The sequence below is a fragment of the Cryptomeria japonica genome, chromosome 11 (genome assembly GCF_030272615.1).
Source record: "Cryptomeria japonica chromosome 11, Sugi_1.0, whole genome shotgun sequence".
NCBI classification, from domain to species: Eukaryota; Viridiplantae; Streptophyta; class Pinopsida; order Cupressales; family Cupressaceae; genus Cryptomeria; species Cryptomeria japonica.
The window spans coordinates 427,802,587-427,825,098 of NC_081415.1; positions in this window are offsets into that span (position 1 = coordinate 427,802,587).

Below are 22,512 nucleotides of genomic sequence, written 5' to 3' on the forward strand. Positions count from 1 at the left end.
ATGATTGATTGTTGGGTGAAGCATTGAGTGTTCTTTGTAAATCCATGGATTCACGGTTTGGCTTTTTTGAACCCTTGTTTGCATGCTTCATTTTTGTTTCCAATCTAGCCTTTCATGGCTATGCAAGGAGTCCTTCGTGGAGGGTCAAGCATGCAGTTTAAAGATGTTGTGATTGGATGTTCCCCAATTACGACCATGCATGAGAATCCTATTTTTGGAGTGCATGATTCTTGCTTGGGAGAAAGCTCTTCTTAGGATGAGGGATTTAAGCCCGCAAAGGTTAATGGATGTCTTGCAAGGAGTGAGAATAGACCTATTTTGGTGATTCCACTGGATTCCATGGAGGAAGACATTAGTTATTTGTCTAAGAAAGCCTTGATATGCAAATTTATGGGGATTCAGGTGTCTCTGCCCTTCCTAGAGTCATGGGATTGTTATTCATGGAGTCCAAAGGGGGAAATGGAAGTATTGTTGGTAGCTAATGGCTACTTTTTGGTGATTTTCTCTTGCATGTTTGATATAAATAAAGTATTTGAAGGGGGGCCTTATTTTTACAATCAAGTTGGTCTCTTTGTCAAGCCTTGGCATGTTGGATTCAAGCCTACAGAAGAGCTTCCGTCATGGGTTCCTGTATTGGTGCAGCTTCATTGGTTTCCATTAGAATTTTTGAGAGAGGACATCATGAATTTAGTTACAACATAGCTTGGAAAGCCAGTCGGCGATTCATGACAAATAATAGAAAAGAAGGTAATTACCTACGCTCGTGTGTGTGTTGAAATTGATTTGAATAAGCCCTTATCTGATTCCATGGAAATTCAGTTGGGAACCAGCTCATGGTGTTGACCCCTCTAGCATGCGTTGGCATTAATGTCAAAACAATAAGATGATAAGGTTCTCTTGGTTGTCTCTCTCTTGGTTTACATGGCGGGTTCACATCACAGTATCTTGTGGATTTGTATTTCCATTTGTGGCATATGCAGTTCATCTTAATGCCATTGGTTTGACATAATTGTTCAAGCATACTCATGTTCATTATGATGATAACTTTCAGTGCAATGATTATTGCAAATTCTTTTTGGTCTTATGTGTTCCTATGTAAATGCAATCTCAGTCTTGAAAAGGTTGCATAGACTCGCCAATGTTATATTCTCAAATGAATGCTTGCAAAAGATATAAGATTCATTCTAAAGGCATCTATAAATCAAGTTACCTAAAACTTGCAATGACACCAAATAGATGATGTGAATCTAAAGCCATATTACTCTCCCAAGGGTATTGGAAATATTATCATTGAGAACATTATACACACGAGGTCCCCTCTGAGGAGCATCATTATTGATGTCAGTATTATTACTTGGATTCTTGGTATATAATTGCACACAGGTTTGCTAGGCATTGTTATATTTTGACATTTTGTATATCATTATGCTATTTTGTGCCTTAAGGCATCGAACAAAAAAAATTGTTTGTGAACACTCTTGACAAATATGAAACCCTACTTTCATAGGGCTAGGGCATGACTGGTCTTGGCAGTTGCAGACAATGGTATATCAATATTATGTTGGAAAAGAAATTAGTCAACATGAAGAACAATGGTTGCTTTTGAATCGAGTAATATTGTTTTTGTTTTTGAGTTGTCAAAGAGTTTCATTAGTGGCGGTTACCGCTTTATCATTAGCAGTCAATGACGCACAAAATTAGTTTACTATTTTCTATTGCAACCTTAATTTTGGTTTTCTAGCATTCTGTTATGGGTTCTGGAGAAAAGAAAAAGAGTTGTGTATAAACCCTAGTTCAAAGTGTTATTCTGTTGTGGGTTAAATTGTACTTTGTGAGGGGTTTTACCATGGTTGTGTTTACAGATTTCTTTGTCTATACTAATATGAACATGGCACAACTTAGCGGTCTTGATTCTTGTACACATATGAAGTTTTTCAGTGTGGTTAACACACATTTAGTTATCATGTATTCATTATTATACTTTGGTTGGACAAACTACAATTTGATTATTTCTTTGTTAAAAGAAATCAGTTGGATAAGACAGACTTTTACTTGTAAAAGCGACATTTTTCAATTTTCAAAGATATATACTTTCTATAACTGAATACTCTGATAGTTGGGAAACAAATTCGGTTGTATTGAAAAGCACTGTACTTAATACTATTTCATATGGTCATTAGAACCATGTGGAGTAATGCTATGTTACAATGAGAGAGAAAAGAAAGAGTATGGAATGAGACAAGATTTTGAGCATATTTTTAAATATTAGTTTTTCCATAATTGTTTAGCATATATCTTCTTGATTGAACAAGAAGTGTTTTACATCGAAACAAAGGTCTAAACCCTGTAAATTTTCTTTATTTGATGTAATGATCTTTTGTCAGTGAGGCATTCATTTTTCCACTATGCCAGTGAGGCACTATAATTGGTTACTTTATTATTAAGCTAGTGAGGCAAATTTTTGAGTGGTTTTGTACCCGAGGAGGGTTTCCACTTGTGCATATTGTGTTGTCAATTTCATGAATGTATGCATTATAATTAGTCTGGTACCTATTCATTCAGTGTTATATTTTTCATTCATAGAATTTCCTATAACTGTTGACCAAGTGTATCAAACATTACAAATTTGCTTAGTTGTGTATATATCTACAAAGCATACTATCCCTGGTTTGTCATAAGTCAAAACACATGTTTTGTTTACATGAGAAAACAAACTTTTAAATTGTATACTTGAGGAAGTCCTTGCAAAATTATTTATTAGTATAGTTGAAATACTTATTCACCCCCCCTCTTAGTGTTTTCGTACTCCAACACATGGATCCAACAACTGGATTATGAAACTTTACCATTTTGATGTAGAATTTGTCATGAATATGGTCACTTATAGAAGATGTGTCCCAAATTTAATTCAACAGGGGTCTCTAAGATGGGAACATGTACTTCACCCCCTAAACAAGATAAAGGGAAAACCCCTATATGAGGGAGGATAAATAGGGATTTATTCCAGTTAAAACTCACAATAAGGGACGAGGACAAAAGAGGATACTTAATGACAAATAGGCGGATGAGGTGTTTAACAAATTTGATTCCCTAGATGATATAGATCAGTTTGATGGAGTTATAATAAATATGTTTGTTGGCCAAGATCTTGTGATTGCAAGGGATTTAGTGGGTGAAGAAAGAAATACAATCCAGGTTGAATCACAGGAGGGGATAGATGGGCAAATTGACACAGATATCCCTTTGGAGTCCTTGGGTGAGACGAGAACAAATGGAGGTAAAATAACCAATCATAGCTTAGGTATTACTAGTTCTTTGGCCCATGCGGAGAAGAATTTGCAGGATGGTAGTAAAAGTAAAGGTACTCCACTTGTTTTAGGAATCCATCAAAAGGTTCTTAAGAAAGGTGCTTTAGAGAAGCCTCTTAAGGTGGGAAGGAAGAAGGATCAAGAGAAGGTGAAGTTAGTTGGGGAGACTTTAGTGGAGTTTGGCTCTGTGAAGCCCATTGACTCTCACTAATCCTCATCCTAGAAATAATTGTCCTATCATGGAATGTATGGGGGTTGAATAGCATCTCTAGACAAAAGGTTATTCAAGAGTTGATTTCTTCCCGTTATCCTAATTTGGTCTTTATTCAGGAAACTAAGTCATCAGTTGATGGTATGCTGGACAAGGCTTCAAAAATTTGGACACATTATTGTTGCCAATGTATTGGGGCCCCAGGTAGTTTAGGGGGCATTGCTTATTTGTGGGACCCACAAAATATTGTGCCACTCTAGTGGACTTCTAGCAGATCTTCTATTTCTTTGGTGGATATGAGTTTTGAATCTGGTGAGACTCTTCTTTTCACTAATGTTTATGCCCCAACTATTTTTTGGGGAAGTCTATGCTTTGGTCACATATAATATTCATTTTCTCTCTTGCTCCCTTGTTCTCTTGGATTTTGACAAGAGACTTTAATGCAGTTTCAAGTTTGGAAGAGAAATGGGGAGGAAATCCCAGACTAGATCCTTTTGCAAAACTTCTTAGAAACAATATTAAGATTTTAAGGATGATGGACGTTAAGCCCAACAATGGCTTGTTTACGTGGAATAATAGAAGATGTGGAGTAGAGGCAATAGTTGAAAGATTAAATAGATCCATGGTCTCTTGCTTTTGGATGGAGGATAGTTGGAATTCTAGATCAGAGATTTTGGATTGGAGAGGATTAGATCATTGGCCAATCAAGTTCTCTGCCATTAAATTTCATGTGGGAAAAAATCCCTCTTTTAAGTTTCAGCTTATGTGGCTTTGGGATCCTTCCCTTCATGATCTCATGCTAGGCCGTTGGAGTGAGGGGAAACCTACTTATTGCACTACAATGTATTCCTTTGTCAAGCAACTACAATTTATTAAGTTTAAATTGAAAAGGTGGAATAGGATGAAATTTGGTAATATCTTTTTGGCTAAAAGGAATGCTCAGCCTCATGTTGATTCTATTAGCCATAAAATTAGAGATCAAGGTTATCGGAAACTATGTACAAGGAGGAAGCTGCTACAGTAAGTGAACTTGAGGAATGAGAAGTTTGGGAAGAGATTTATTGGAAGCAGAAGGGTTGGGTGGATTGGCTTCAATAAGGTGACAAAAACACAAAGTTATTTCATAATATAGTCAAGGATAGAAGGCATGGGAGTTATATTTGTTCTATCATTTCCTCTAAGGGAACTCTTCCTTCCTCCCATAGGGAGATTTCATAGGAATCTTCCAAGCATTTTGGGAAATTATTTTATGAGGATTCTACTCCAGCTAGGGAGGAGGAAGGATTTGTTTTGGATTGCATTCCTTCCTTAGTTTCCAATGAGATGAATGAGGATCTCACTTGACCTATCTCCTTAAATGAAGTTGAGGCAGTTATTTTTGGCATGAAGAAGGGAAAAGCTCTAGGGTTAGATGGCTTACCTATTGAATTTTATCAAGAATTTTGGGAAATTATTAAGATGGATCTCTGAGGTTGTGCAGAAATCCTTAAGAAACAAGTAGATGCTCAAAGCTATGAATGCAAATTTTCTTATCCTTATTTGGTATTAGGCAAGGAGGTCCCCTCTCTCTATACCTCTTTATTTCAATGGCTGAAGCATTAGGAAGATTTTTAAAATCTTGAGTTAGGCAGGGCTTGTTATAAGGTTATAACTGGGGTAATGGTATTCAATCTTCATCTCATCTTCAATTTGTGGATGATACTATTTTTATGAGTGTTGCCAGAATCAATGAGGCTGTCAATTTTAGAAAGGCTTTGGATATTTATTTGAGAGCCTCTGGACAAAGGATTAATAAAGGGAAATCTTCTATCTTCTTTTTCAATAATCCCGCTCTTATTCAAGCCCAGATTGCTAGAATTTTGAGGTTTCAAATTGTTACTCTTCCATTTGTTTATCTTGGTGTCCCTCTCTTAGCAAGTCACTTAAATGGGGGATTCTAGTAGGAGATAATGGATAATTTTCAGTGCAAGGTTAGTCATTTGACTAATAGATGGCTCTCAACTATTGGTAGAGTGACTCTTTTGAAGTTAGTGATCCAAGCATTCCCTATTTTCAGGTGTTTTGTGCAGACAACTCTAAGAAGTTTCATTAAGGAGTTTGATGCCCTTTCCAAACAATTTTTATGGACCGGTAACTTGCTTTCCTGAAAGTGGAGTTTGGTTAAATGGGACTCTGTGTGTAGGTCAAAGTAGGATGGTGGCCTTGGTTTATGACATGCAGGAATGAATGCGTGTGCTTTGGCTACTAATCTCTACTAGAGATGGTGTACCAACCAAGATTAAAGATGGGATAAAATCCTCAATATAGAATATTTGAGAGTTGTTGAAGGAAAGGAAGTTCCTTGGTATGAGTTGCAGGGAGGTGGATCCATGATATGACACGCTCTAAAAAGGGGAGCACAACTTGTTAAGAAAGGCTTATTTTGGATTTACAATAGGGGTGCTAATCTTATGTTGTAGAAGGATTCCTAGGATGTCTTCCCTCCTATTCTATCCTATTTTCCCCATTTGTAGTCTTTGTGCAATAGTTTTCTTGAAGTTGGCTGGACCTGAGTTGAGGACTTTAAAGTTCTTATGAATTTAGGGCAAGGAAGAATGGCTAGATGGAAAGAACCATATGAGTGGCCTCCTGGAAGTTCGTTTGAGGACAAGAAGGAGCTAGCTGGAATCCTTGCTAGGAGAATGTGTATCCCACTCAATCAAGAAAATATTCTTTCTTGGAGCCCTAATCCAAAGGGTAAGTTCATGGTGGCTTCAAGATATCAGGAAATGGATAGGTTGGCTTTTGGTAGAGCAAATGTGCCTTGGGAGAAGAAGATGTAGAATAGGATGGCTTGGCCTAAGTGTAACTTTTTCTTATGGTTGGTGGTTGAGAACACATGTCTCACTTGGGAGAATATTATGAAGAGGGGGTTTCAATGGCCTTCTATTTGTGTTTTGTGTGGAAATAGTGAGGAGACTAGAGCTTTCATCTCTTTTGTCATTGTTCTTTCTCTAGGGATGTTTGGTACTGGTGGTAGGGAGTTTGGAAGCATGTCTTTGTTCATGCCAACTTTTTGACTGATTTATGGAATAGCCTAGGTAGAACCCCTACCAAAATATCCTTTCCTAAGGTGGTATGGGATATTGGTTCCTATTTTATTATTTGGTAGTTGTGGCTTGAAAGAAACCAGAGGTTTTTTACAGGATAAGAGGATGTTGAAGGAAGAAGTTTGGCTACAGATTATAAATATGATACAAGAAACTCCAATGGCTAAGTGTGATCTTACTGAGAGGGTTGATCATGTGGATTTGCAAGTTGTCCAGAACTTTAAGCTTTTGGGGTGAATTTTGGAGATGGCTTTTTTAGGAGGTAACACCTGTAAGGTGTAGACATGCTAAACAAAAGGTTCAATGAGATGGTAAGTGATCTCCTCCACCTCTGGGAACCCTTAAGGTCAACATCGATGGGCCTTCTAAAGGAAATCTAGGGCATATTGGAGTTGGAGGAGCTGGTAGGGATACTCTGGTAATGCCATTTTCTTATTCTTGGTATATAAGGGACATTAGACCAATAATTACATGGAGGCCCTGGCTATACTCTTAGCTCTTGAAAGAAGGTGTGCTCTTAGATGGAGAAAGATTATTTGTGAGTTTGATTCCTTATTGGTTTTGGAAATGCTAAATAGGCAGAAGATGAATGATGTTGATTGGCATTTGACTGTGGTGGGTCGACAGATTCTTAGTTTGAGGGATCCTTGGAGTGTGTTTCGACAAATTTATGTTCCGCGAGAGTGGAATAGGGATGTCGATTATTTGGCCAAGTGGGATTTAGAAGGTTTGGAGGCCTAGCATATTGGAGACTAAGGTCAATTGCCCGTGGAGTATTCTCAGAACTTAGCAAGGATTGTTAGGGAGGACAAAATGAGTTAGTTTTGACCCTTTTGGGGTTGCTCTCGTATTAGACCTGTTGGGTTTTTTTTCTCCCTATTGGGTTTGCTAGCCCTTTGATTTGTACTGCTTATTCCCGAATTGATAAATTTTTACCCCCTTTTTTAATTTTAATTTTTACTTTTATAAAGTTGAGATTTATATTTTTAAACTAGAAATTATTTATCTACGCTATGATTTGATAAAAAAAATTTGGTGTTGTAGGAGATAGGAATGAGATTTATATTTTTGAGCTAAAAATTATTTATCTACAATATTGTTGGTGTAATTATTTATTCATCTTGGATATAATTACACTTTACTTAAGTTTACTTAGGTACATGCATAACATAGTAGTTTCCATATGAGACACTTAGGGAGATGTGCTACATTGGGAGTGTGTATGTAGGAGAATTTCCACCTTTTATGGTGTGATCTTGTTATTACTCTATCATATCCACTTATTGTGGAGTGATAATTCCACCTTCGGTGGGTGATCCACCTCATGTGGAATATTTTACTATTTCTCCTACTTATCCCTACCTACCCTTGCATCTCATTGAGCCACATGTCATCATTGTGTTCTCTCTTGTCTCTTAGCCTTGTCTTTATAAGCAGGCTTGTTCTACATTGTATGTAACAACTTTTGATGATCCAGTTGATCAGTATTTCATCTTGATAGAATATAGTTTATTCCTATCAATATTTTGTCTATATATTTTGTACTTTTGATCGAGCTCTTGATCTTGGCAAAATCTCACATGGTATCAGAGTGGTTGGAGAACCTTTGCATAGCCTTTGGAGAGATTTTGAAGGAGGTCAAGAGGTATATCTAAGGAGGAGAATCTTTTGGAGGTGTCCTGGACCAGATCTGACCTCACCATTGCGTCTAGGTGTTCATTTGCATGAATTTTGACTATAAACTATTATATTGTTAAATTTTAATTTATTTTTCGCACAAATTTTTGTTTTGTTGTAAAAAGTTTTAAATTAAAAAAATCAAAAAATATTATATATTTTAGGGGGGGTTTAACCCACTTGCGGCCGTACTATACCTGCATATTCAACATGGTCTACAGATTTTTGCTGGCCACTATACCATACTATACCACCAAACACCACCTTCTTTTTGGCTCCCACTCGACGACTCTCCGAAAACTTAGACCAACCTCCTCTCGTTGGGTCTTCACTTCCCGAATGCTTTTCCTACTGGCCCCTCAACACCAGCCCCCATAGTCTGCATCGTCACTATCTGGCAATATCCTCCCATCGCATTCTTCCACTTGGGGACCTCTATTTCCTGACAACCATTCACCTGCCTGAGCACCAAAGCTGACATTCAATTCCCTGATAGAATTATTTCTTTGGTCTGCATGCAACCTACATGTCGCTGATGTTGCCTCCCATCTCTTTTGCACCACCGTGTTCCAGAATCCAACCACTATCGCTTTGGTACCACCGGTTTCCCTTGGTGGTAACCGCATCTGCCATGTGGTAGGAGACCACTGGCCTGCGATATACAATTATGTACCATAGTTTACACAATCACTAGACCTTGTAAGCCTACCAACTATGTATGCCATGTTAGCGACATGTATCCGGCCATACAGAACATGTCATCGCCACACCATCTTTTCTATACGCCACATTGTTTGACACATCATCTTCTGTACGACACGTGGCAGCATTTGATTTGTCCACGTGATCCGTCCGTGCAGTACGGACGTTAAGCAGGTAGGGATGCAAAGTTTTCATGATGGCTAGACAACCCTTAAATTTAGGCATGTGTTTTGTTGATGTCAGCATTGTGTCAGCATTTTAAATTTTTTTTGGACCCCCTCACCATTTGGTTTTTTTATTTTGAAGTTCAACTTCAAATAGCCATATCTTGCTCATTTTTGCTCCTTTTTGGGTGCAATTTTTTTTGAAATGGGCTAATTTTTCTCGTGTAATTTCACATGGTGGTATTTTTTTCTGATTTGGGTAGACAAATATTTCAGAAAATTTAGTTTTTGGTGACTATACCTATCCAATCCTCATTTGTGCAACTTCGAGGACTCCGTTTGGGCTCATATGAACTCCTTTTCAGGTGCCATTTTTTTTTAAAGTGCATAATTTTTTGTCTACTCTTATAATATGCTATCAGTTTGTAGTGATCTTGAGTAGAAATTTTACTTTCAGCATATGGTCATTTTTGGCCAATTTGGCACTTGTTTGCAAGTGGCCTATTGTACATGCACTACATATAAAGTGCCAAAATCATCATTTTGGGGGGGTACTTTGATTGAGTGAATTTGGGGGGGTGTCTCTTGTGATTTTGTTTTCTTGTGTTCTTTCTTTTTGCTGCTATGGGTTCTCCTAAGTTTCCTCTCTTAACTACTCATAATTATGTTACTTGGAAAATTGATGCATGGAGTAAACTAATGGAAAAAGGGTTAACTCATTACATTGATGGAACTATTATTGCTCCCACTGATCCTAAGGCTGATCCCAATGGTCACTTGAATCAGCTCACTAAGAACATCAGGGCAATTGGTACCTTAAGAAAGTAGGTATCAAAGGATCTCATCTTTCATATTGAAAAATATACCTTAAAAAAATAATGCTTGGCAAAAGTTTCAAGACTTGTATGGTCAAGTTGATGAGATTAGGGGATATCAAATTGATAGTGATCTCACCATGTTAGATCCCAAGAAATTTGATACTATACAAGATTATGTCACTAAGGCAAATGAGTTGAGGGCACAACTCAAGGATTGTGGCATTGATAAGAAGGATACTCAATTGATCTTCAATTTGATGGGCAAGATTCCACAAGAATATGCAACATTTGTTTCTAGTTTCCAAACCCATAGGATGACAATGGGTTCGAGCTACACAATGCCTACATTTGATGCTTTCACCGACATGTTGATGATGGAACAAACTAAGTTGATAAGCATGGGCATTCTTAAGACTTCTAAGTCTCAAGAATTAGTGGCAACTCAAGGAAACAAAAGAAATCAAGGAAAGGACAACTCAAGCAAGAAGGCAAATCAAAGCCTAAAGATAAATCACCACCTTCTCCACAGCAAGGGGATTCATCCTCTTCCAAGAAGGATAATTCACCAAAGAAGGAAAGACCTACTTGTGGCTATTATAAAATGGTTGGTCATGAGGAGCGTTGTTACCATTCTAAGAAGATTGATGAGCTCACACACATCCTCAAAAAACACAACATTGATTTGCCTAATTCCTACAAGAAGGAGGATTCATCACCTTCCATTTCCTCACAATCAAAAGGGAAAGGACAATCATTCATGGCCTCAACAAGTGGGAAGACTCGCTCTTTTGGGACAAGAAAAGGAAAAGCTCTTTGTGCTACTACAAGTCATGATTCAGGGAGACGACTTCTAGATTCAGGGGCTTCTCATCATATGGCATCTTTGCAGTCTATGTTTTCTACATTTGAGCCTTGCACCATGCCATGGATTTTGATGGGCAACCATACATACATGGATGTGATTGGGAAAGGAACTATTTCCATTGGGGATAATTCCTTCAATGATGTGTTGTGTGTACCCCATTTGACAAACATTCTTCTTTCCATCTATCAAATCACACATGGGGAAACAAAGAAAATTGTGGAGTTAACACCTGAGTCAGTTATCATTAGAGACTTGGAGAGTAGATCTATCATTGCAACTGGGGTTGTGGATCATGCATCTCGATTATACTCCTTTTCAGATTTTGTTCCTATTGATGAGGATGATTTACGTATGATGATTCTTCACATGATGATTCAAACCAAATCATGAGTAATTTTGGAATTCAACATATGATTATCATCACTTGTTATTAGTTTAGGTATGATTTTTAATAAGGCCCTATTGTTAAGGAGGTCTAAGTGCTCCCAGTTGTTGAGAATATTTTTAAAATACTGGGTTGCATCCTTTGCAATTAGATTCTGTTCCATAATGGTCTGCCCATCGTCGTTAATGATCTGATTAATTTTGTTTCTTGCCCTTTTCAGTTTGACATTGTTGTGGAAAAATTTGGTATTTCTGTCTCCATCCTCTAGCCAAGTTTCTCTAGATTTTTGTTTCCAGAATATCTCTTCCTTCGCCAAAATATCCTCATACTCACATATAAGGATCTTTTTCTCTGCCTCATATGTTGTTTGGGTCATCCCATGCTGCATAACATCCTTATTCACTAGTTCCAGTTCCTTTTCAATTCTTATCTTCTCCTCGAAGATGGTTTATGTTTAATGTCTTTTAGCTTGGAGACAAGACAATACAATTTGGATGCAACAAAGACACCTTCATTCCACCATTTCTGGATATTAGGGAGAAATTCCTCATGTTTGAACCACATCAGTTCAAACTTGAATGGGTGCTCATATGTCTTTGCTTCCCCTAATATCTGCAATAGCACCGGGTAGTGGTCAAAGCCTGACCATGGTAATACAGTGGCATTTAACTCAGAGCTAAAGTCAGACAGGTCTCTTTTCAAAAAAACATTGTCTAGAGTTTCAGCAATGTTGTAGAATCCTTTTCTTCTGTTATTCTATGTATGCAAGCCCAACTCAGTCCTGATTTCCAAGAGATTGTTTTTACTTATCCAATTAGCAAAGTCTCTTTGTGGTTGTTTAATGGACCTTATCCCCCCACTTTTGTTTGTTGTGTGTAGAATGGTGTTAAAATATCCTCCCATGATGATGTTCTTAGATTCCCAATTTCTTAGGAAGTGCTTTATTTCTTTCCAAACTATCCTTTTCTTGTTTGTTGGGATTGGGCCATAGACATTCATGATGATAAATTCAAGGTTTAGGTTGAGAGATCTTACTTTGCCAGCCAGCCAATTTTGTATTCTGACACATGTGAAAGTCATTGAATTCCTTTTCCACGTTATTGGCAGCCCACCTGAAGCCCCTATAGAGTCCATCATCTCCACCTGCCACTGGGTGAATTTTCTACTAAAATTGGTCATATCAACCTTTCCCAGTTTTGTTTCTTGCAACATTACTAGGTCCATAGCAGATTTCATTATACTGTGCCTAATAAGGCATTGTTTGTTAGGGCCCCCAGGCCCCTAACATTCCATGTTAGTATGTTTATTCCATTATGGGGAGAGGGAGGGACTTTCTCGGACCCATTAGAGTTGTGATTTTGGTCTACCCCTCCGCTTCCCCATCTATTTTCATCTTGTCTAAAAAAATACTTCCGACCTCTTTTGTTGGCAGTGGATTTGCCACAGTCTGGAATCAATTTATCACCTACCACCTGGAGGTTTCCTTTGTTACACATATTGTTTTGGTTGTTGTTCATTGCCAAATTATTTTCTTCTTCCTGCATATTTAAAGTTCTTTGATAATGAAGAATCATCATGTGAAGAATCATCATACGTAAAATCATCCTCATCAATAGGAACAAAATTTGAAAAGGATTATAATCGAGATGCATGATCCACAACCCCAGTTGCAATGATAGCTCTACTCTCCAAGTCTCTAATGATAACTAACTTAGGTGTGAACTCCACAATTTTCTTTGTTGCCCCATGTGTGATTTGATAGATGGAAAGAAGAATGTTTGTCAAATGGGGTACACACAACACATCATTGAAGGAATTATCCCCAATGGAAATAGTTCCTTTCCCAATCACATCCATGTATGTATGGTTGCCCATCAAAATCCATGGCATGGTGCAAGGCTCAAATGTAGAAAACATAGACTGCAAAGATGCCATATGATGAGAAGCCCCTAAATCTAGAAGTCATCTCCCCGAATCATGACTTGTAGTAGCACAAAAAGATTTTCCTTTTCTTGTCCCAAAAGAGTGAGTCTTCCCACTTGTTGAGGCCATGAATGATTGTCCTTTCCCTTTTTATTGTGAGGAAATGGAAGGTGATGAATCCTCCTTCTTGTAGGAATTAGGCAAATCAATGCTGTGTTTTTTGAGGATGTGTGTGAGCTCATCAATCTTCTTAGAATGGCAACGACGCTCCTCATGACCAACCATTTTACAATAGGCACAAGTAGCTCTTTCCTTCTTTGGTGAATTGTGATTCTTGGAAGAGGATGAATCCCCTTGTTGTGGAGAAGGTGGTGCTTTGTCCTTAGGCTTTAATTTGCCTTCTTGTTTGAGTTGTCCTTTCCTTGATTTTCTTTGTTTCCTTGAGTTGCCACTAATGATTGAGACTTAGAAGTCTTAAGAATGCACATGCTTATCAACTTAGTTTTTTCCATCATCAACATGTCAGTGAAAGCATCAAATGTAGACATTGTGTAGCTTGAACCCATTGTCATCCTATGGGTTTGGAAACTAGAAACAAATGTTGCATATCATTGTGAAATCTTGCCCATCAAATTGAAGATCAATTGAGTATCCTTCTTATCAATGCCACAATCCTTGAGTTGTGCCCTCAACTCATTTGCCTTAGTGACATAATCTTGTATAGTATCAAATTTCTTGGGATCTAACATGGTGAGATCACTATCAATTTGATATCCCCTAATCTCATCAACTTGACCATACAAGTCTTGAAACTTTTGCCAAACATTCTTAATTAAGGTATATTTTTCAATATGAAAAATGAGATCCTTTGATACGTACTTTCTTAAGGTACCAATTGCCATGATGTTCTTAGTGAGCCAATTCAAGTGACCATTGGGATCAGCCTTAGGATCAGTGGGAGCAATAATAGTTCTATCAATGTAATGAGTTAACCCTTTTTCCATTAGTTTACTCCATGCATCAATTTTCCAAGTAACATAATTATGAGGAGTTAAGAGAGGAAACTTAGCAAAACCCATAGCAGCAAAAAGAAAGAACACAAGAGAACAAAATCACAAGAGACACCCCCCCAAATTCACTCAATCAAAGTACCCCCCCAAAATGATGATTTTGACACTTTATATGTAGTGCATGTACAATAGGCCACTTGCAAACAAGTGCCAAATTGGCCAAAAATGACCATATGTTGAAAGGAAAATTTCTACTCAAGATCACTACAAACTGATAGCATATTATAAGAGTAGACAAAAAATTATGCACTTTCAAAAAAAAATGGCACCTTAAAAGGAGTTTGTATGAGCCCAAACGGAGTCCTTGAAGTTGCAAAAATGAGGATTGGACATGTACAGTCACCAAAAACTGAATTTTTTGAAATATTTGTCTACCCAAATCAAAAAATAATACCACCATGTGAAATAACATGAGAAAAATTAGCCCATTTCAAAAAAAATTGCACCCAAAAAGGAGCAAAAATGAGCAAGATATGGCTATTTGAAGTTGAACTTCAAAATAAAAAAGCCAAATGGTGAGGGGGTCCAAAAAAAATTTAAAATTTTAACACAATGCTAACATCAACAAAACACATACCTAAATATAAGGGTTGTCTAGCCGTCATGAAAACTTTTTATCCCTACCTGCTTAATGTTCGTACTGCATGGACGGATGATGTGGACAAATCAGAGGCTGCCACGTGTCGTACGGAAGATGATGTGTCAAACAGCGTGGCATATAGAAAAGATGACATGGAAATGATGTGTTCTGTATGGCCAGATATGTGTCGCTAACATGGCATACACAGTTGGCAAGCTTACGAGGTCTGATGACTGTGTAAACTGTGGTAAAGAATTGTATATCGCGGGCTAGTGGTCCCTGCCACGTGGCAGATGCGGTTACCACCAAGGGAAACCGGCGGTACGAAAGTGATAGTGGTTGCATTTTGGAACACAGTGGTGTAGAAGAGACGAGAGGCGACATCGGTGATAGGTAGGTTGCATGCAGACCAGAGAAACAATTCTATCAAGGAATTGAATGTCGGCTTCGGTGCTCAGGCAGGTGAACGGTTGATGGGAAACAGAGGTCCCTGAGTGGAAGCACGCAATGGGAGGATATCACCAGATAGTGATGATGCAGACTATGGGGGCTGGCATTGAGGGACCTATAGGAAAAGTAGTCGGGAAGTGAAGACCCAATGGGAGGAGGTTGGGCTAAGCCGCGGAGAGTCATTGAGTGGGAGCCAAAAAGTAGGTGGTGTTTGGCAGTACAGTACGGTATAGTGGCCAGCGAAAATCTGCAAACTTTGCTGAATATGTAGGTACAGTACGTCCGTGAGGGGGTTAAACCCCCATAAAATATATAATATATATATTTTTTTTTAATTTAAAACTTTTTACAACAAAAAAAAACTTTCTGCGAAAAATAAATTAAAATTTAACAATATAATAATTTATAGTCAAAATTCATGGAAACGACCACCTAGACACAATGGTGAGGTCAGATCTGGTCCAGGACACCTCCAAAAGATGTTTCTCCTTAGATCTACCTCTTCACCTCCTTCAAAATCTCTCCAAGGGCTATGCAAAGGTTCTTCAACCACTCTGATACCATGTGAGATTTTGCCAAGATCAAGAGCTCAATGAAAAGTACAAAATAGAGAGACAAAATATTGATAGGAATAAACTATATTCTATCAAGATGAAATACTGATCTTTTGGATCATCAAAAGTTGTTACATACAATGTAGATGAGCCTGCTTATAAAGGCAAGGCTAAGAGACAAGAGAGAACACAATGATGACATGTGGCTCAATGAGATTCAAGGGTAGGTAGGGGTAAGTAGGAGAAATAGTAAAATATTCCACATGAGGTGGATCACCCACGAAAGGTGGAATTATCACTCCACAATAAGTGGATATGATAGAGTAATAACAAGATCACACCATAAAAGGTATAAATTCTCCTACATACACACTCCCAATGTAGCACATCTCCCTAAGTGTCTCATATGCAAACTACTATGTTATGCATATACCTAAGTAAACTTAAGTAAAGTGTAGTTATATCTAAGATGAATAAATAATTACACCAACAATATTGTAGATAAATAATTTTTAGTTCAAAAATATAAATCGCATTCCTAGCTCCTATAACACGAAATTTTTTTTTATCAAATCATAGGGTAGATAAATAATTTCTAGTTTAAAAATATAAATCTTAACTTTATAAAAGTAAAAATAAAAATTAAAAAAGGGGGTAAAAATTTATTAATTCGGGAATAAGCAGTACAAATCAAAGGGCGAGCAAGCCCAACAGGGAGAAAAAAAACCCAACAGGTCTAATACGAGAGCAACCCAAAAAGGGTCAAAACTAACTCATCTTGTCCTCCCTAACAATCCTTGCTAAGTTCTAAGAATACTCTAGGGGCAATTGACCCCAGGCTCCAACATGCCAAGCCTCCAAATCTTCTAAATTCCACTTGGCCAAACAATCAGCATCCCTATTCCACTCTCGCGGAACATAAATCTGTTGAAACACACTCCAAGGATCCCTCAAACTAAGAATCTGTCGACCCACCACAGTCAAATGCCAATCAACATCATTCATCTTCTTCCTATTTAGCATTTCCAAAACCACTAAGGAATCAAACTCACAAATAATCTTTCTCCATCTAAGAGCACACCCTCTTTCAAGAGCTAAGAGTATAGCTAGGATCTCCATGTAATTATTGGTCTAATGTCCCTTATATACTAAGAATAAGAAAATGGCATTACCAGAGTTATCCCTACCAACTCCTCCAACTCCAGTATGCCCTGGATTTACTCTAGAAGGCCCATCGGTGTTGACCTTAAGGGTTCCCAGAGGTGGAGGAGATCACTTACCATCTCGTTGAACCTTTTGTTTAGCATTTCTACACCTTACAGGTGTTACCTCCTAAAAAAGCCATCTCCAAAATTCACCCCAAAAGCTTAAAGTTCTAGACAACTTGCAAATCCACATATCAACCCTCTCAGTAAGATCACACTTAGCCATTGGAGTTTCTTGTATCATATTTATAATCTATAGCCAAAATTCTTCCTTCAACATCCTCTTATCCTGTAAAAAACCTCTGGTTTCTTTCAAGCCACAACTACCAAATAATAAAATAGGGACCAATATCCCATACCACCTTAGGAAAGGATAGTTTGGTAGGGGTTCTACCTAGGCTATTCCATAAATCAATCAAAAAGTTTTCATGAACATTGACATGCTTCCAAACTCCCTACCACCAGTACCAGACATCCCTAGGGAAAGAACAATGAAAAAAGAGATGAAAGCTAATTGCAAAGGTTATTCCCAAGAAGAAGGAGAGGATTATGGAGAAAGTTTTGCACCAGTAGAAAGATTGTAAGGAGTAAGAACATTACTCGCATTTGCAGCTCACAAGAAGTTCAAGGTATACCAGATGGATGTTAAGTCTACATTTCTGAATGGGATATTGGAAGAAGAGGTATACATAGAACAATCTGATGGTTATGCATTGAGAGACAAGAGACAAAGAAGACATGGTATGAAAATTTCTTAAAGCTTTGTATGGATTAAATCAGGCACCCAAAGCATGGTATGAAAGGCTTCATACACATCTGGTGAAGATAGGATTTGCAAGAACCAGTGATGAGAACAACATTTATCTCAAGTCTGAAGGAGATAAAATACTGGTTAGTGAAGTATTTGTCAATGACATTATATTTGGAGGTAATGATGTGATGAGAAACAGCTTTGCAAATGAAATGAAGAATGAGTTTGAGATGTCAATAGTAGGGGAAATAAAAAAATTCATAGGCTTACAGATACGACAGATAAAGTATGGTATTTTCATTACTCAATCCAAGTTTGTGAAAGAAGTTTTGAAGACTTTTGGCATGAGCGACTGTAAACCTATTGGAACTCCAATGATTATAGGTTGTAAATTTTTCAAGGAAGATACATCTAAGTCTGTAGATGAGAAGGAGTACAAGTTAATGATTGGCAAATTACATTATGTTATTCAAAGTCGATCAGATATTGCCCATGTAGTTGGTATTGTTGCTAGATTTCAAAAAAATCCAAAGGAAGCACATCTGATAGCAACCAAGAGAATTTTTAGATATCATAAAGGTACAGTTGACTATGGGTTATGGTATCCATATGGAGGAAAATTTGATTTGAAGGCATACACTGATGTTGATTGGGAAGGAAATATTGATGACCAGAAAATTTCTACCGGTGGAGCATTCTTTTTAGGAGGAAGGATAGTTTCATGGAGTAGTAAAAAGCAGAGTTGTACTTCACAATCTACTGTTGAAACTGAGTATGTAGCAACTTATATGAATTGCACACAAGCTATTTGGATGAGACAAATTTTGTAAGGTTTTAAGATGAAGATCTCAAAACCTATCAAGATTTTGTGTGATAATACAAGTGCAATTAATATTTCTAAGAATCTTGTTTTGCACGCAAGGACTAAGCACATTGAATTGAAGTATCACTTTTTGAGGGAGAAAGTTCAAAGTAAAGAAGTTATCTTAGAGCATGTTTCTACCTAGAAGAAGCTTGCCGATATCTTTACCAAACCTCTGCCTAATACCAATTTTGAGTATCTTAGAAGTCAGTTGGGGGTTGTCCCTCTTCATGAAGTCAGTTGAGCATGATGCTGATTGCATCAGTCCCTAAACCACTTGTAGAATTTTATATGGATTGATGGAGTGGATGTATTCCATAAGGGGAGAATCAAGTTGCAGTATGTTGATGCACAGTGAGATTTTGATATTACATATTTTACTCTTCATTTTGGCATTGTTATCAAAGGGGGAGAAGAATTATGTGATTGAGGAGAAGAATTATGTGAACTAGTGACATGATGATGACAAACAGAGCATGGTGAATACTTGGTATGTAAACCAGGATTCCTATTCACCAATCACAACCTCAATCAAAGGCCTTTATATTTGTATTGCCATCAATGCCAAAGGGGGAGATTGTTGGCATTTTGCACATAGATTGTATTAATGATATGTTGTCATTGATGTCAATTGAACTGGTGAATGGTATTCATGATATTGTTGATGTTATTGTTGTTATTGCTTTTGTGTTGTAACTGGTATGATAAACTTTGTGGAAGATGTTGTAAACCAGTATATGGTAGTTTGTAAGTTGAACCGGTGTATAAGGTTAAACATTTCTATGTTATGTAAACCGGTAAACCCTACCAGTTGTTTGTGTTAAACCCTAACCGATCAAGTTTATTGGTTTATGTTGAGCGGTGATGATCGAGACATGTGTGATCACTGTATGAGGATAAGTTCAAATTGATTTGGTGCGTTTGATTGTTTTGGAAAGGAGAAAAGTGGATTGCATCAAATGCATAGCGCATGATGAGTTACAAGTCCGATGAAGTGGTGATCATGGAGGGGTTGGAATTTTCTTGATTAATGTGAAGAGATTGTTATGATTTCTAACAGTCAAGATTGTACCAACTTGTTTGTAATCTTGATGATGAGAATTAGGTTTTTGTTGTGTTATCGACCTAGTTGATTTGTATTTAAGGTCAATGAAGTTGTTTGTAAAAGTGTTGGCAAAGTTGGCAGAAATTAGTTGAGTGTGTGGTTGCCAAACTGATGGATGGATCTACCGTTTGTGTGAAGGTAGATTGAATCTTAAGTAGGGTTTGATCAAGTAGATGTAGTGCTATTTAGACAGATCAAGAAAACCTGTTGTTTTCTAACAATTACATCATAAATCAAAATCCCCTAACTGAGTAAGCTCTAACAAGCTTGGCTACTTTATAAATCCTCTGACAAGGTGGTCCATTAGTTTGGATTCTCAAATCCTCTAGCGAGGTTACTCCTAATAGGGTATTGTGCTTTTCATCAAGGAATATTTGTAAATCCCTTAACCAGGTGATTCCTAACTGGAATTAGTTCTTAAAAGGACTTATTGTAAAGCTTTAACAGGCTTGGCTCCTAACAGGGAGAACTTCAGAAGAGTTTAGATAGCTATCCTTGTGAGTCTCATCTCACCGTGGTTTTTACCTATTTGGGTTTTCCATGTATAAATATTTGTATCAAGTGGTGAATTTTTTTGTGGTTATGATCTTATTTGTTGATTTGATTTGATGAATACTAAGAGGGGGGGGGGGTGAATTAGTATACCAAAAAATACTAAACTCAAACACTTAAATAGTTTAGCAATTAACCGGTATAACAGATTTACTAACAAACCGATTAAGACAAATGCAAACCAAACAACAAATAAAACATTCACCCACAAGAGCACAATCACCATAACACAAATGGGAAAAACCACAGTGAGATGAAACTCACAAGTAACTATCTGCAGAATAGCAACCAGACCAGTTAAGGTCATATAATGTTCTTCACCAGAACAGATCCTATTAGGAATCTAGATCTCTGTTAGGAGATAAGTCCTGTTAAAGACTACCTTGTGAGAGGATTTCAGATCCACAGTTGTGAACCACCTTGTTAGAGGATTTACAAAGGATTTGCCAGGCCTGCCCGGTTAAGGGTTTCAGACTTGTTGAAGATGTGAGTAATCAATAAGTGAGTGATCTAGATACTAGCACAATATGCTTTGTTAGATCCTTGATAGCTCATTGTTAATGCATTTCAACATTACTTCAGTCTTCAATATCTCCACACTCTGTTTCTTCACACAAACCTTATCTTCTTCTATGATCGCACATACAAAAACCTCATCAACCACCTAAAACTCTAACAACTCCTAAAACCCTAGACATGATGTCCTTATAAAGGAACCTTATTTCATGTCGGTCCAATAGGATTACATTGAAAGTTCCTAGGTTCAGTGCATCTAGACACATTTGGTAACATGACACAAAACCACCGCCAAAGTGTCAGTGGATGATAACTCATCACAAAAATACCGGTTGGTAACTCATCACAAAGTTATACCAATTCATACATTTAACCGATTACCAGTTCATACATTTTACCAATTACCGGTTTGTCAAAATGAAGACTGGGAAAAATGATAACTACCGCTTTATTCCTTCATTCTGCTTGAGATCCTCAAACCACTTGAGGTCTTCATACTGCTTAGATCTTCATACCGTTTGAGATTGGTAAACACTTTTTGCAAAACAGCGATAGTCTAAAGACTATAATACATAATACCGGTTGGAACAAATACTAGTTGAGCATAATTCATACATACAAAAAGTGATCTCAAAACAAGTGTGTGTCCATCAATGACAATCACAACATCATCAAAATGCCAATAATCTCCCCCTTTGGCATTGATGGCAACACTTAGGAAATTTTTGACCTCTAAGTGTTTTTCAACAAAAATATGCCATAATCAAAATTAATCCCCCTAAGCATATACACTATCCCTTTTGTAGAAATAACAATGTATATTACTCCCTTAAAGAGATAAACATAAAAGTATACATAACATTCATCAAAATTTTAAATACTACTACCCGTTTACCAACAATGACAAAATACTAAGTAGAATAACCCCCGTTTCTCATTATCATTAAAATAATAAATGTTCATGACAATAATGAGTGAAACTTATCAAAAATCGATTTAAATCCTGCATAAAAGTCTTCATGGCTAAAGACCATGACTCAATTAATGAGGTAGCAACCTCACTTTCTGTTTGCATTTGAGATACCTGTTCTTCCATGGCATCAATTGTGCTCATCTCTCGAGTGACTGTTAAAGCTTCCAGATTGAGAAAGCACTTCTGAAGTATTTGCAGTCTGGGTAGTAAGACCAGTTGAAGTTCCTGCAAATCTCTGGTCTAGTTGCTAATCTCCAACTCTATCCTAACCGACTGGAGCTGAAACCGGTGAATAGTTTGCCCGTATGTAGTAAAAGAATCATAGGGCATCTAAAAGGTGCTTATGTATGCCTGCAAATCAGATTGTAGTTTTTTCCTTCTATGCAAGAACAACATCACAAAATAGATGGGGTTGGCTTATTTTGCTTAATAGTAGCTTGCCCTCATCCATAACATCTCTTATGTTCTTTTGTTGTTTTAGAAGTTCAAACTGGAGCTCGTTCAATTTCTTCACTAAGGTAGTGTTTAGTGCCTTTTGATGCTTCTTCAGTGCATTAGCTTCAGCAACTTCTTCCAGGCATTGTACCTGGCCCTCCATAATTGTACATACAAGTTTTAGTTGGGCCAAAAAGGAATTGGTACTATGGAGGTTAGTACCGGGAATCAAACTGGTAAGAGTGTCCACCACAATTTGAATAACATCTTGTTCCTTTTCCCTCCTTAATGCTTCTAGTCGCTCTTGTGCAAGCTTA